General features: G+C 43.7%; 1 long non-coding RNA gene across 1 annotated transcript in view; it reads left to right on the top strand.

The window, feature by feature from the left end:
* The first annotated feature begins 819 nt into the window (after window positions 1–819).
* The window catches only part of LOC137517862 (uncharacterized), a 28,783-nt gene continuing 14,876 nt past the window's right edge, over window positions 820–14,726 (top strand). The window contains exon 1 of the long non-coding RNA XR_011020691.1: window positions 820–992. This is a non-coding gene — a long non-coding RNA (uncharacterized lncRNA). The remainder of the gene's footprint in view (window positions 993–14,726) is intronic.

The following is a 14,726-nucleotide window of genomic DNA, read 5'->3' as shown; positions in this document are numbered from 1 at the left end:
GTCAAAGTTGACCCTCATGGTGCATTATGGGGCGAACCGAACTTCCGCAAAAGTTCGCCTGCGGGACGCGAATGCGAACCACTGAAGTTCGCATGGAACCGTTCGCAGGCGAACCGTTCGGCCCAACTCTACTTATCATGCCTAAACTTATCATGCCTAAACTTATTACGCCTAAACTTATCACGCCTAAACTGGCTTTTCACCAGCGTGGTGCAATGGTTATCAGGCCTAAAGTCTCTAACTGGGTTAGCACCGCTTTGTGAATCGAGCCCACTGTAACGAATGGGATCAGCAGCGCAACACACAGCAATGCAGATTGTGTGCGATCAGGCACGCTTGTGTCCCGAACGTCCGGCCATATGCGTTGCCTAATCTGAATGAGGCCTAGTCCTGGTTTTCAGAATTAACTAGTAAATATTCAGTAATTTTACCAATATTGTACTAGCGGCTATCACCTGAACATTTTTTACTGCCGGCCCTTTTGATGTGTGCTCGTCAACCTGGAATGTTTTGTAGGATTTTGAGAGAACACTGTAAAAAAAAAAAAAAAATGCTAGAAGTGGATTGACTTTTCCCGCAAGTACAATGCTGGGATAGGACTTGGCTCACCTCCTTCACGTTTTCAATCACAAGTTTAACTCTAATTTCTGGAATTGGTGAATGTTTTTCTATTCTGCTCCGGTGGCTGATAGATGTGTGATGTCCATGAAACGTAATGATGGATAACCGGCTGCGTTTGCTCGGGACCCTCACTGCACTGAGCATATAAAAATGTTTATGCCTCGGGGAGGGGAACATTAGCTGAGGGCAGGTGGGATCAGCTGACTGGAGGAGAAGTCTTCATGGAGGAAGAACACATTCCAGCAAAACTCTGATAAAATGACGGGATGGGTGAGCGGCTGCTCAATGACTCCTGTAATTTCATCACAAGACAAAAGATAAAATATTTCCCCATGAAGAAATTTCAGAAGGTGATGAAGTCCACCTAAATTGCAAGTATCTTCAGAAAAGTAAAATTCTTTACCGGGTTTTTTTTTTATTATGTGTCTAAAAATGATACTTTTTTTATTTTTGTATATTGTATTTTTTGTTATTTTAAAACTGCATTTTGTTAATTATGCTTCAACAACCTTTTTTTTTTAATTAAAGTTTTGTAAACAAAGTTATTGGCAAAAGCCTTAATCACAATTGTGATTAAGGCTTTTGCCAATACGTAGATCATATTACACATTGCTATGTAAAATGGGGGTTGATTAGCAAAATAACTCAATTATCATCTTTCCTTATTTGTTTGTCACATGAATTATATCTTCTTATATATATATATATAAACGTATCATTAATCTGTCCTTATGGCCCTTATTCAACTCATATTTTCCTCCTCCTAAGTTTATTCCTAAGAGTTCATTTTTCATAGTTTGTTTTAAGGGACTCCGAGGAGTAAAAAATAACAAAATCGGAACTTACCTGGGGCTTTCTCCAGCCGACCGTAGGTCGGGAGGTCCCCCGGGGCCCTCCTGGCTCCTCTCCCGGTCTCTTTGCAGAAATCCCGACGGGCGACACCGGGGCCAAGTGTCGGGCTGACAGTTCCTGAACAGTGATGCTCGTTGTCATCACGCCGGCCGGCTTGACAGTACTGCGCATGCACGATTTACAGTTAGAAAACGCCAGCCACCGTAATGACGCATATCGGCCGGCGTGATGACGACAAGCGTCACCGTTCAGGAAGTGTCAGCCCGACACTCGACCCCGGGAGAGGAGACAGGAGGACGCCAGGGGACCTCCCGACCTATGGTGGGCTGGATAAAACCCCAGGTAAGTTCAGATTTTGTTATTTTTTACTCCTCAGAGTCCCTTTAAAATAACTTTTCAACACTCTGAAATTAAAAAAGCAGGTGAAAGTGTACTGACAAAAAAAATTAAATATATATTTTCAGTATTTTCCTGCTTGCCGGTGTCCTAAAAGGCAATTTATTAACAAGGTGTGAAAATATCACCTTGGAGAAAACTTAGGATAAAAGTGAATTGAATAAAAGCCTACCTGTTTTATTTCATTGATGGACCGCTATCACAAAAAAATTGTTAAATTGAAGATACATATAAACACATACAAAAAAAGAAGTATGTTTCTTTCCGAGTAAAATAAAATTTGTTGCTGTCACTTACAGTCATTACAGTAGAAATCTGATGGAACTGACAGGTTTTTGACTAGTCCATCTCTTCATGGGTGATTCTCAGTATTCCATTTATTGTTTACAAAAGCAATTCCTGGAAAAGATCTATACAAAGATTCAGGCCACCTCCTCTACTGCTTGCACACTGTTCTGGCAGTTTACTGAGCAACTGCCATTCAGTGCTTTTGAAAATCACATTTTCCAATTTGCTGTTTTCCAATTTTCGATTTTTGAGGAGTATCAGAGAATGCAAAGAATGAAAAAAAAATAAAAAACCCGGAAAATGGAAAAATTGAAAAATCTTGTGATTTGTCTTCAGTTAAAATGTTGCAGAAAAGATCCTGCATCCGATTGGCCCAATGCTTCAGAGTTCTGGGACTGAGCTAAAATGACCGAGTTGTGGTAAATCGGATTTCCGCGGAATTCTGATTTCTGATCAGAAATACTGATTTCCGATCAGAAATACGGAAATTTAAATTCCACAGGATCCAAATGGGAAACCCTAATTGTAAGTTTATTTTCAATTCAGTTTTGCTTTAATGAAACCTGAGCTGCAAAAACTATAATAAAATAGCCATTTTTTCTACATCATGAAACATCCTATGTAATAAAACTCCTGTATCCCTGCGTCATCCTGTCCATGTGTTTGCGCTACTGCGCATGTGCACCACAGACAGCATTGGGACAGGAGGACAGGGCCAGGGAGCCGGTGGCGTGAGCGCGAGTGGACGGGTGCACATGCATGCGCACTGACATGCAGCAGGACAGAGGCCTAGAGCCCGTTTCTAATCGAGCTTAGGTCAACCTAGTAAAAAAATAATATGATACATTAGTTACTGCAGAAAAGCATATTTTGCTGCACTTTATTTTGCTGCACTCTGAAAAAATGCAAATTAGTTACTTAAAATAGAGCTGTCAGCCATACATTCTCAGAAAAAAACACATAGCAGTATATAAGTAGATAAATACTCGTTCTACTTCCATAACATAGGCATTATACAGTCCACATTTTGATTTTAGTGATTTTTCTATAGTTAAAAAAAAGAGAAAATCCCTCTTTGGATTTTCCATTTTGTCTGTGTCTATCTTGAAGCCAATCCTGACATCATTTCCTCCCTTTCTCTGGCTATGTATCATTTCCCCCCTCCCAGTCTCCAGACACTCCCACCCACCCAGGTCTGCATTAGAAAGTTAAACAGAGAGGAACAGAGGTGTGGGAGGGGAAAACAAGAGGGAAAGAGGCTTCAACCAATCAGACTGCATTACTTAAGTCTGAGGGAAAAGTGAAGAAGAAAAAAAGAAAACCCAGCATGCCCTCAAACTTCCTTTGTGTGACAGATGTACCAAATAAGAGACAGGGAAACTTGGGAATGTTGTTTTATGGAGAAGAAAAATAAGAGTGATTTTTAACTTTTTGACTGCCTGGGTAAGCATCCTTATTACTTGTTTACCAGATAAAAAATAAATAATTGATTTTTGATTTTATGCCCGACAGTTACACTTTAAGGTTACAGTCTGCAGCTATTAAAGAGAATCTGTATTGTTAAAATCGCACAAAAGTAAACATACCAGTGTGTTAGGGGACATCTCCTATTACCTTCTGTCACAATTTCGCCGCTCCCCGCCGCATTAAAAGTAGTCAAAAACAGTTTTAAAAAGTTTGTTTATAAACAAACAAAATGGCCACCAAAACAGGAAGTAGATTGATGTACAATATGTCCACACATAGAAAATACATCCATACACAAGCAGGCTGTATACAGCTTTCCTTTTGAATCTAAAAAGATCATTTGTGTTTACCTTCTGTCCCCTTCTTCTCTCATGCACTGAACATTACAGGCTTCCTGCAGACAGCTCTGCCTGTGCCTGTGTTTGTAATTCCTCAGTATGTGTCAGCCAGCTACTTTCACAGCCTAACAGAGGAGGATTTTTATCCAGCTCTCTTCTATCACTGATAAGATAGCAGAGAAGCTGCTGGCTTATGTAAATAAAACACACACTGGAGTGTGCATAGAGGAACAGACCAGCACGGAAGAGTTGGCAGCCTTCCAGTAACAGGCCGACAAGTTTGACAGGGGAAAGATACATTGATTTATTACAGAGACCGTGATAGTACAAAGTGCTGCAGTGAGCCAGAACAGATTAAAATAGGTTTAGGAACTTGTAGGATGGTAGAAAAAACGTAATTTTTGTTACAGAGTCACTTTAAAGAGACGCATAGATACCCTTCCATACATATGACTTCTAATTACCAATAAAGTATATGTCTGGTATTTATCCTTTACTGGGGTAGTGGAAGCTTTCATTTAGGTGGACATTATCCTCTATTACAAGATACTGCTTGCTAAAGGCAATGGATTCCAGTAATTGAACCACTAAGACTATCCAGTTATCTCCTATGCAGTATAAATATTCCACTGAAGTCTAAACTCTGAACCGGTGTAGCTGTGAGCCAGAATCTATAAAGCTCTCTGACCCTCTACATAGTTAATCTATAGACAAGTAGCCTGTTATGTGTACTAAAGGCAATGGATTGGTAATGGAACCCTCAGCCCATTCACAACAATGTGATTATTATGCTATCATTTGCTTTGTATGACACATGAATCACATAGAGAATATATGCCTTCCAGGACTCACGCAAGTAAACTGTAACGGCGACAATTGTAAGTGAAAGTAACTGTTATGCTAAGTTCATACTGCCAGTAATCAGCATAGTAATAGACCGCAAGACTGCTTATGGAGATGTTTGTGCTTAGTTTATGGATGTAATGAAGATTGATTCTGTTACACATTATAGCTAGTGCTTGTTCACTGTACACGTTTTAATAAACACAACTAAGGCCAGTGGCGTAACTACAATTCATGCCCCCCAGTGAAACTTTGATGAGGCCCTCTAACGTACACCATTCCTGGCCTCCCCTTGTGGTGCCCTCCACAGCCTGGGGGACCATTATTATTATTATTATTATTATTTACTATTTATATAGCACTGACATCTTCCACCACGCTGTACAGAGTATATATAGTCTTGTCATTAACTGTCCCTCGAAGGAGCTCACAATCCAGTCCCTACCATAGTCTTATGTCTATGTATGTATTGTGTAGTGTATGTATTGTAGTCTAGGGCCAACTGAGGCGGAAGCCAATTAACTTATCTGTATGTTTTTGGGATGTGGGAGGAAACCGGAGTGCCCAGAGGAAACCCACACAGACACGGGGAGAACATACAAACTCCTTGCAGATGTTGACCTGGCTGGGATTTGAACCGGTAACCCAGCGATGCAAGGCGAGAGCGCTAACCACTATGCCACCGTGCTGGCAAGTGTTGCCATCATGATCTTCACACCCATAACAAGTGTAGTCACAAAAACACCTGATCTGAAGCACAGTCCCCTGTATCGGAGGAAGGGAAGGTTAGTAGTTGGGGCCAGAGGCGGGACAAGGTCCTCCAGCACCCAAGGCTGAGACACCAAGGTGCGCCCCTCCATCCTTCCCACCCCAGCCGTCACACACTGATTGCTATTAGACTAAGAGGCGCCCCAAGACAAAATGACAAATAACATTTATATTGCGCTTTTCTCCTTGCGGACTCAAAGCGCCAGAGCAGAGCAGCAGCCACTAGGGCACGCTCTATTGGCAGTAGCAGTGTAAGGGAGACTTGCCAAAGTCTCCTACTGAATTAGTGCTGGCTTACTGAACAGGCAGAGCCGAGATTCGAACCCTGGTCTCCTGTGTCAGAGGCAGAGCCCTTAACCATTACACCATCAGCCAACTGCCCCAGGGCCCCCAACACCTTCATCTCTAGTTATGTGGCTTGCAGCCACGGCCATGTATCACCTTTCTTATTTCTCTCTGCTTCAAGCACAATAGGGGAATGATAGCTGAGTGAGTTGTGCGCCCCCTCCTACACTGCGCCCTGAGGCTGGAGCCTCTCTCGCCTCTGCCTGGCCCTGGATGGGGCCCTTCACAGCTCCGGGCCCCTCTGTGATTGGATGTGCTTCTCCACCCTAGTTATGCTTCTGGTAAGGTTTGATTGTATTTTCAGCAACTCACAGTTAAGAGATCCACAGAGACATCAGAAGTGCATAGGTTGCATCCATGCGTTACGTATTCAGCGCACAATGAATGGTTGCCGACAAATGTATGCAAATGCAGTACAATTACATTTATTATAAATGAATGGTATTGCAACTGTATTCGAGATAGTTGCATGACAACGAGGCGTCGTGAATTGCCACTGCTACCTGCATTACATGTTGCGTAGAAGTGGGGAAGGGGCCTAAAGCTATTACATAGTTACATAGTTATTTGGGTTGAAAAAAGACATACGTCCATCGAGTTCAACCAGAAAACAACACCAGCCTGCTCTCTCACATATCCCTGTTGATCCAGAGCAAAGCAAAAAACCCTTACAAGGCATGGTCCAATTAGCCCCAAAAGGGAAAATAGTCCTTCCCGACTCCAGATGGCGATCAGATAAAATCCCTGGATCAATATCACTGGGCATTACCTAGTAATTATAGCCATGGATGTCTTTCAACGCAAGGAAAGCATCTAAGCCCCCTTTAAATGCAGATATAGAATTTGCCATAACTACTTCCTGTGGCAATGCATTCCACATCTTAATCACTCTTACTGTAAAGAACCCTTTCCTAAATAAATGGCTAAAACGTTTTTCCTCCATGCGCAGATCATGTCCACTAGTACTTTGTGAAGGTCTAGGGACAAAAAGCTCACCTGCCAAGCCCTCTGATGTATTTATACATGTTAATTAGCTCCCCTCTAAGGCGTCTTTTCTCTAGACTAATAAACCCAGTTTATCTAACCTTTCTTGGCAGGGGCGCCTCTAGCCATTTTGTCACTCCAGGCGAGAAAACCTGTGGCACAAGGAGGCACAATGGGGGACAGAAAAAAGCACAAAGGGGGGCAGAAGGAAGCACAGGGAGACAGTAGGAGGCACGAAAGGGGGACAGAAGACGGCAGAGGGGGATGTAAGGAGGCACAGGGAGACAGACAGAGGCAGAGGGGGACAGAAAGAGAAACAGGGAGACAGAAGAAGGCACAAAGGGGCACAGAAGTAGGCACAGGGGGCAGAAAAAGGTGCAGGGGACAGAGATGGCACATAGGTACAGAAGAGGCACATGGAGACAGAAGGAGGCACAAAGGGAGACAGAAAGAGGCACAGGAGGACAGAAGGAGGCAGAGTGGGACTGAAGGAGGAAACGGGGCAAAGGTAGCACCGGGGGACAAATAAAGGCAAAGGGGACAGAAGGAGGCACAAAGGGGCACAGAAGGAGGCAAATGTGGCATGGGGGACTGAACAAGGCACATGGAGACATAAGGAGGCACAAAGGGAGGCAGACGGACAAATGGGGGTCAGACATGGCACAAGGGACTAAAGGAGGCACAAGGAGACAGAAGGAGGGACAAAAGGGACAGAAGACGGCACAAAAGGGGAAAGAAGGCTGCACAAAGAAGAAAGAAGCACAGAGGGGGCAGCTGCCTGCAACTTACACTAAGTAGATGCAGGAGAAGCAAGTAATATAACACGCACCGGGCTGGGCTCAGTGCAGGGGCAGGGCTTAATTTGGGGGTGGGGCTTAACCATTTAACGACCGCCTAACACCGATAGGTGTCGGCGGGTCGTAGTGGTTTTGCATGAAAACGGGCGCTCGTTCGAGCGACCTTTCCATGCTAGTTCACGGAGGGTGTCTCCGTGAACAGTGTGCGAGACGCAGATCGCGGCTCGCACACGTAATGTAAACACGCGGGGAAGAAATCCCCACTGTTTACATCATACAGCGCTGCTGCGCAGCAGCGCCGTAAGGCAGGTTGGCGATCCCCGGCCTCTGATTGGCCGGGGATCACCGTATTCTGATTCGCCGGCATCTATTCTAGACGGCGCAGGATGGATCTCAGTCCTGCGCTGCCCATAGGAGGAAGGGGAGGGACGGAAGGGGACGGAGGCGGAAAATGGCTGCGGAGGGGGGCTTTGAGCAGCCCCCCCCGCCGAACGAACAGAGGCGGCGGCGATCAGACCCCCCCAGCAGGACATTCCCCTAGTGGGGAAAAAAGGGGGTACGTCTGATCGCCCATCCTCATTGCTGATCTGTGCTGTGGGCTGTAGAGCCCACGCTGCACAGATCAGCCAAATCACCCCTGGTCCTTAAGTGGTTAATCCAGCAATATGGCGCCCCCCCCCCCCCCCTCGTCTCTGCACCTGCTCTAAAACGGTAATATCTTTCCTGTTATTGTTATAAAACAATAATAATACACAAGTGGTTTCTATGTTAAGCACATCACAAATGCATTGAAAATTATGAAACAATCTACTGTACGCTATATGAATTAAAAGAAAAAAAAGAAGAAAAAAACTGAACAATGGCTTTAAGAGGAATTAAAGAGTATTTTGAGTGTAAAAAGTAAAAAACATAGAGGCGAGCCTGTTATATCAGCCCCGCTCTCAGAAAAGCTGCCTGTGGCTAATTTTTCTTCAAACGTTTTCCAAAACTCTTGCCACCCCCAACTGTGTTGCCATGGCCCAACCCAGCTCAATAGCCATAGCCTAATTGGTGGCTGCCGAGCTGGCAGTTAGATGTAATGCCTTCTAAAAATTGCATCCTTTTGACTGCCCCTTGTGTGATTAAAGGGCCATTATTGTGAAAATGTTAACATTTAAAATACATGTAGATGCATATAAATAAAAAGTGCACTTCCTGTAGAGTAAAATGAGCCATAAACAACGTTTCCCCTATGTTGCTGTCGCTTACAGAAGGTAGTAGAAAACTGACAGGTTTTGGGCTAGTCCATCTCTTTATCGGGGATCCTCAGCATGGCTTTTAGTCTTTATAAAGACACTCCCTGAAAAGGATTTATACAAAGGTGCTGGTCAGCCTCCCTGCTTGCTGCGTACTATGTTGGCAGTGAGCTGGAACAACTGACATTTACAAAATGCTTTTGAAAATAAAGATAACCCTGAGAAATCCCCATGAAGAGATGGACTAGTCTAAAACCTGTCAGTTCTGTCAGATTTCTACTCCCTACTGTAAGTGACAGCAATATAGGAGAAAAGTAATTTATGGCTCATTTTACTCTGGAAGAAATGTACTTATTTTTATGTGTTTACATGTATTTTATATTTCACAATTTTGCCAGTAGTGGTCCTTTAACACCAGAAATAAAACAATTCTATAAACATTAGGTTGGCATCTTTTTGGTTTTAAAGTAGTCTGTTTGTTAGATTGTATTGCAAGGGAATGTAAGAACCAAGAATGTAGGACAGCATGACATGCTAAGTGACTACGTCTGGCATCTCCAGGGTCTTGGATCTGAGTCCCACCAGAGACTCTGTCTACATGGAGTTTTCATTTTCTGACGGTGTTTACTGCTCTTTCCTCCCATCACCAAAAGACGTACTGGCAGCTTAATAGGCTTTGACCCAAAACATTTGCTGTGGATCTTAGAGGGAGCATTTGAGTGTGAGAGCCTTGGAGGGACAGTGAGTGATGTACGTGTCTGTTAAGTGCTGCAAGAAATGTAGTCAGAGTTATATAAATATGTAGAATAAGTAGGAAGTGATGACAGAAGAATGTGGAGTTTGGTTTGTTAAAACTTCAAGTGGAAAAAGGTGAAATACCTTGCGATGACACATCTCATGATCTTCAGTGACTTGTCACAGTGTGGCCTATCTATATCAAGAGTGGCTGCAACAGAAGAATGCCGGTTCAGCAAGGGTGACATAGAATGAAGCAGGTAATTTTGATTCGCCCTTTTCCCCCGCGCTGGGTGACGCCATAGACATAATGTTATTATGTCTATGTCTATTCAGAGTGTAATTTGGGTGCCAGAGATCACCGGACCACAAATTACTTCTCCCTCTGAGTTGCTACGACTCATTCATCTCACCCTGCGCTAAAAATGAGTGACGGCACCACGACGAAAAAAGCCATGTTGCAACATACAAACAGTGTGTGTGTGCATGGGTGCACACACACGGCTGGTGCTTCCATAGAAACAAACTGGGCAATTTCCCAGGGTCCCTGAGCTGGCTGCCAGGCCCCCCCAGGTGTCCTCCTAAGTGAGGGGGGTATCACTCTAAGTGGGGGGGGGTATCCCCCGGCACTGTCCCCCCAGTGTAAAATGTCGTCCCCCCATGTCGGTGTCCACCGCTGGCTCCATGATCTATTGTCTTGAATCATGTCTCTCCACTGGAAAATATTGCATTTTTTTAATTAATTAAAGTACTGCAAATATTTTGTCAGTTATTTCTGAGCACTGCCTACCTCTTGCTATGCTATGTCTTTTCTCTACCAGACTAAGCTGAAACTGAATTGGAATTGTCTGCAAATGAGATGTGTGTAGATAGAAATTCCCTACAGCTGTGACCACTGTGACCTGCATGCATGAAGCACTCACTGGCAGAGAAAAATAAGGATGCCAAAAAAAAAAAATGTGATTTCACAAACAGCTGATTGTTCCATGACTGCTGTGGAGCATAACTCAATTTTGCTAAAAAATCATAACTGCCATCAGACTGAACTTAAAGCAAACCTGAAGCATGTTTAATATAAAAAACAGGTACTAAGGAGTAGGGAGGCGCTGGGTCCTATTGAGCCTTTCCCATGTCTCTCATGGTCCCCTCGTTCCAGCTCTGTCTCCCCCATTCAAATCTCCTGCAGCGGGAGGCTTGAAAGTTTTTGAGAGTTCAAGTGCTCCTGAAGATGGGCAGCTCCGTACTGTGCATGCGTGAGTGCACACGAGAGCGCCCTCGCACATGTGCACTACGGAGACACTCATCTTTGGGAGCACTCAGGCTTCCGAAGCCTCCCGCGGCGGAAGAGAGCAGTCTCTAACCCATGAGTCGGAGACTGCTAATGGCGGAGCCAGCACTGGAACGAGGGGACCAGGGGGGGAACAGGAAGGCTTTATAGGACCCAGAGCTTTCCCCCTCATTAGGTAAGTATCTGCTTTTGTATTTTAAAAAGCTTCAGGTTCACTTGTTTTTTATAGTACTTACGTATTTTACTTCCCACAGGTTTGACAGTCTCGTGTTCAAATTCTAGTTACTCACCTGTTGAGATTTAACCAACAGTTGAAAGTCAAAGGTCTTGGCTTTTATTTTCACCAAGTCCGAAGTCGTTCTGATGCACCATTCCAGAATTATGCAGTCGTCAAGTAGGGGTGTCTACTGCACCTTGCTGCTCTGTCCATCTGATCTGAAATGCAAGCTGATGACCTCTGGTTAAGAATTGATGCAACATCTGTGCAGGCCTGAACCGAGGAAAGGGTGGCTAGGCAGGAGCCGGGGGTTTGTTTGTGTGTACAATGAAGCAGCGGAGGCAGCAGGTGCATTTCCAGGTTCCTGAAGTTAAGAAGTTGATGCCCCTTGGCTGCTACAGCGCCCTCTGCTGTCACAATGCAGCTGTTATTTACTCCAATGCAACAATGCTCCCACAGTGTGATGTCAGTACTTCAGGGCTCTGAGACGCTGACATCACACTGTGGGAGGGGTTTCACCACAATATCAGCCATACAGTGCCCCCTGATGATCCGTTTGAGAAAAGGAATAGATTTATCATGGGAAAGGGGCTATCAGCTACTGATTGGGATGAAGTTCAATTATTGGTTACAGTTTCTCCTTAATAATGTTAAATTACAGGACAGCTTGAGGATCGATGTGCAATGCAATGTCTTTTTTTTTTTCTTCAAAAAAAGAGTTACACTTTAATAATGCTCTAGAGCAGTAATTCTCAACATTTTATTGGTATGCACCCCTTTTAAAACTCTGTACTCACCAAGTACCCCCTAGCATAGGCCTCAATTCACAGAGCATTATCAAACGTTTATCAAACACTTTATCAAACGTTTGATAATTTACCTCATGGGTAAAATCTCATTTTAAATTCACTAAGGTGTTATATATTTATCGAATGTTTTACCGATAAAGGCCTCGATTCATAAACAGCAGTGCGATAAAAAAAATCTTGTCGGGAAAATACCGCACTCGGTATTTTCCCGGTCTGTGTGCTAATTCATAAAGATTTCCCCAGCTGCCCTTGGAGGTCGGTAAATTACCGCAGCCCATTGAGCGGTAGAGTAGAGCAGTGTCCCGATTCCCTTTTTGCCCTGCAGAAATGAATCACACAGACGGCTCTCTCTGGCTCTCCCACTGATGACTCAGACAGATGAGTCACACAGTCTTTCCCTGCCTGCAGAAATTACTCACACAGACGGCTCTTTCTACTGATGACTCAGACAGATGAGTCACACAGTCTTTCCCTGCCTGCTGAAATGATTCACACAGAGGGCTTCTGGCTCTCTCCACAGATGAATCAAACAGACTTTCGGCTCTCTGCACTTTGCATTAATCAGAGCTGTCAGAGCAGTCGGTAACTTGTTAAGAACTCACCAGAGGTGTCGGTAACTACCGCCAGGCTTACCGCTTGTTGAAGGCTTTATGAATTGACATTTGCTGACAATTTACTGACATGTGTTGTCGGTAACTGCAGCCAAGTCGGTAATTTATCTCCCTGGTCGGTAATGTCAGCTTTTCATGCGGTAACAGCCTTTATGAATTGACATTTTGCTAAGTGGTCGGTAAAGTCTGCTGTTTTCAGCATTACCGCATGAGGTAATGCTTTATGAATCGAGGCCATAACGTTTAACAAATATATAACATCTTAGTGAGATTTTACCCATGAGGTAAATTATCAAACATTTGATAAAGTGTTTGATAAACGTTTGATAATGCTCCGTGAATTGAGGCCATAGTAAACATTATCACAAGTACCCCTTGACAAAAGTATATTTAATCGTAGTACATGATAATTGGTTCTAAACAATTTCCAAGCATTTACTATTAGCTAAATACTAATTTGGTGCTGTTTAAATACGATGTATCACTTTCTAAAACTCTAAATTCATTATTCTTGGTTAAGTATATCAAGCCTGAGTACCCCCTGTAACCATCAGAAGTACCCCTTGGGGTACACGTACCACACATTGAGAACCTAGGCTCTACAGCCCAATGAAGACTGCCAACTTTCTTGACCTCATAGCTTCCTATCTGAGATGCTGATCATCCATCCACAGAATGCCTTCTGAGTTGCTCCACTGGAACAACTATGGAAATTACGAGAGCCAGAGGCACATTAGAACAACTAATGTATACACAGTGTTTACACGGTGTCAGTCTCTAGTCTTATATCCAGTGCAAATAACCTTGTTAAAGCCCATCACCCAGGGGAACCAATGTGTTCTATAGCACAGCTTTAATCACAAAACGAATACCATAAATATATTATATTGGCGTGATACCAAATTAAAATGTAATTATTTACCTTTCTACTTTAAGCAAAGAGGCCACAAAGCCTATTATCCCCACTCTTCGCTCTCAAAACCAATCACAATATCAGGGCAGTGCTAATTCTGTTCAAGTCACACTTCTAGATCCATACGTTGATTGCTTTAAAGTAATCACACATTGGCATGCAATTTCTATTTCATATTAGTTCCTGATTCCGAAATCATACATTTCCATAGTTCCAGGTTATATCCTCACATGTTCACACCGTTCCGCATTCTGCCATAATTAGATGGATGCTACCTCCAGTTATTTTACACGGTTCTTGCCTGGCCCACAGCCATGAACTCAGCTCACCACACACACACGAAGTGCGGTAGTATATAATATGTAGTGTACAATATGTATACCTAAAGTCAGTGGGCCGTAAACCATTAACTTTTCTCCTGAGTTTACTCCAAGGAGATCATTTTTTTATTGTATCTAAAAAGTAATTTTTTACTACTTAACCACTTTAGTACCAGCAGTCTCTGGCCCCTTAAGAACCAGAGACTGCTGTTACAAAAAATGGGGCTCACCAACGTCACACAGCGCGGACCCGAGACTATCGCCGATCGTGCTTCTCTTCCGTCGCTGAAGCTGCTCTGCCGGCACTATGATAGCAGTGCTCTGATTCTGCCAGGAGCCGATTTTCTCCTGACCCAGTGATCTATGTGAGCCAATGAGATTGACTCACAGTGATCACGGGGCCAGAAGCCAATGACTTTGGCTCCTGTCCAGCTCATAGCGACAACAAGACGAGTGGGCTGCAGCGGCAGGGGAACAGCGCGACCAGCAGTAGCGGTAGTAACATGCAGTGTGGTAATTGAAATCTATGCCCTGGCAAGGACGACTGGTCCCAAACAGGGTGTAGATTTCAATAAACGTGCTCCAGTGGTGATTAACAATTGAAAATGTACTCAAAAAGAAAACAAAAAGTTCCTATTAAACAACAGTCATTTTTTGATAGGTGGGAGGTTTTAAAGCATTCTATTGATAAGGTATGAATATATCGACTTTTCAATCAGCTTTGAAACCACACCTGTGCAGTCGGCTTCCTAAAAATGCCTGCAGTCAATTGGCTTCCCGACATAGGCCTGGTGCACACCAAAAACTGCTAGCAGATACGTAAAATGCTAGCAGATTTTGAAACGATGCTCTTATTTTTCTGTAGCGTTTCAGCTAGCATTTTGCGGTTTTGGGAAGCG

This window comes from Hyperolius riggenbachi, chromosome 5, assembly GCF_040937935.1.
Source record: "Hyperolius riggenbachi isolate aHypRig1 chromosome 5, aHypRig1.pri, whole genome shotgun sequence".
Classification (NCBI taxonomy): Eukaryota; Metazoa; Chordata; class Amphibia; order Anura; family Hyperoliidae; genus Hyperolius; species Hyperolius riggenbachi.
Note: the sequence above shows the minus strand (reverse complement) of the source record. Positions and strands in the feature narration are given on the sequence as shown.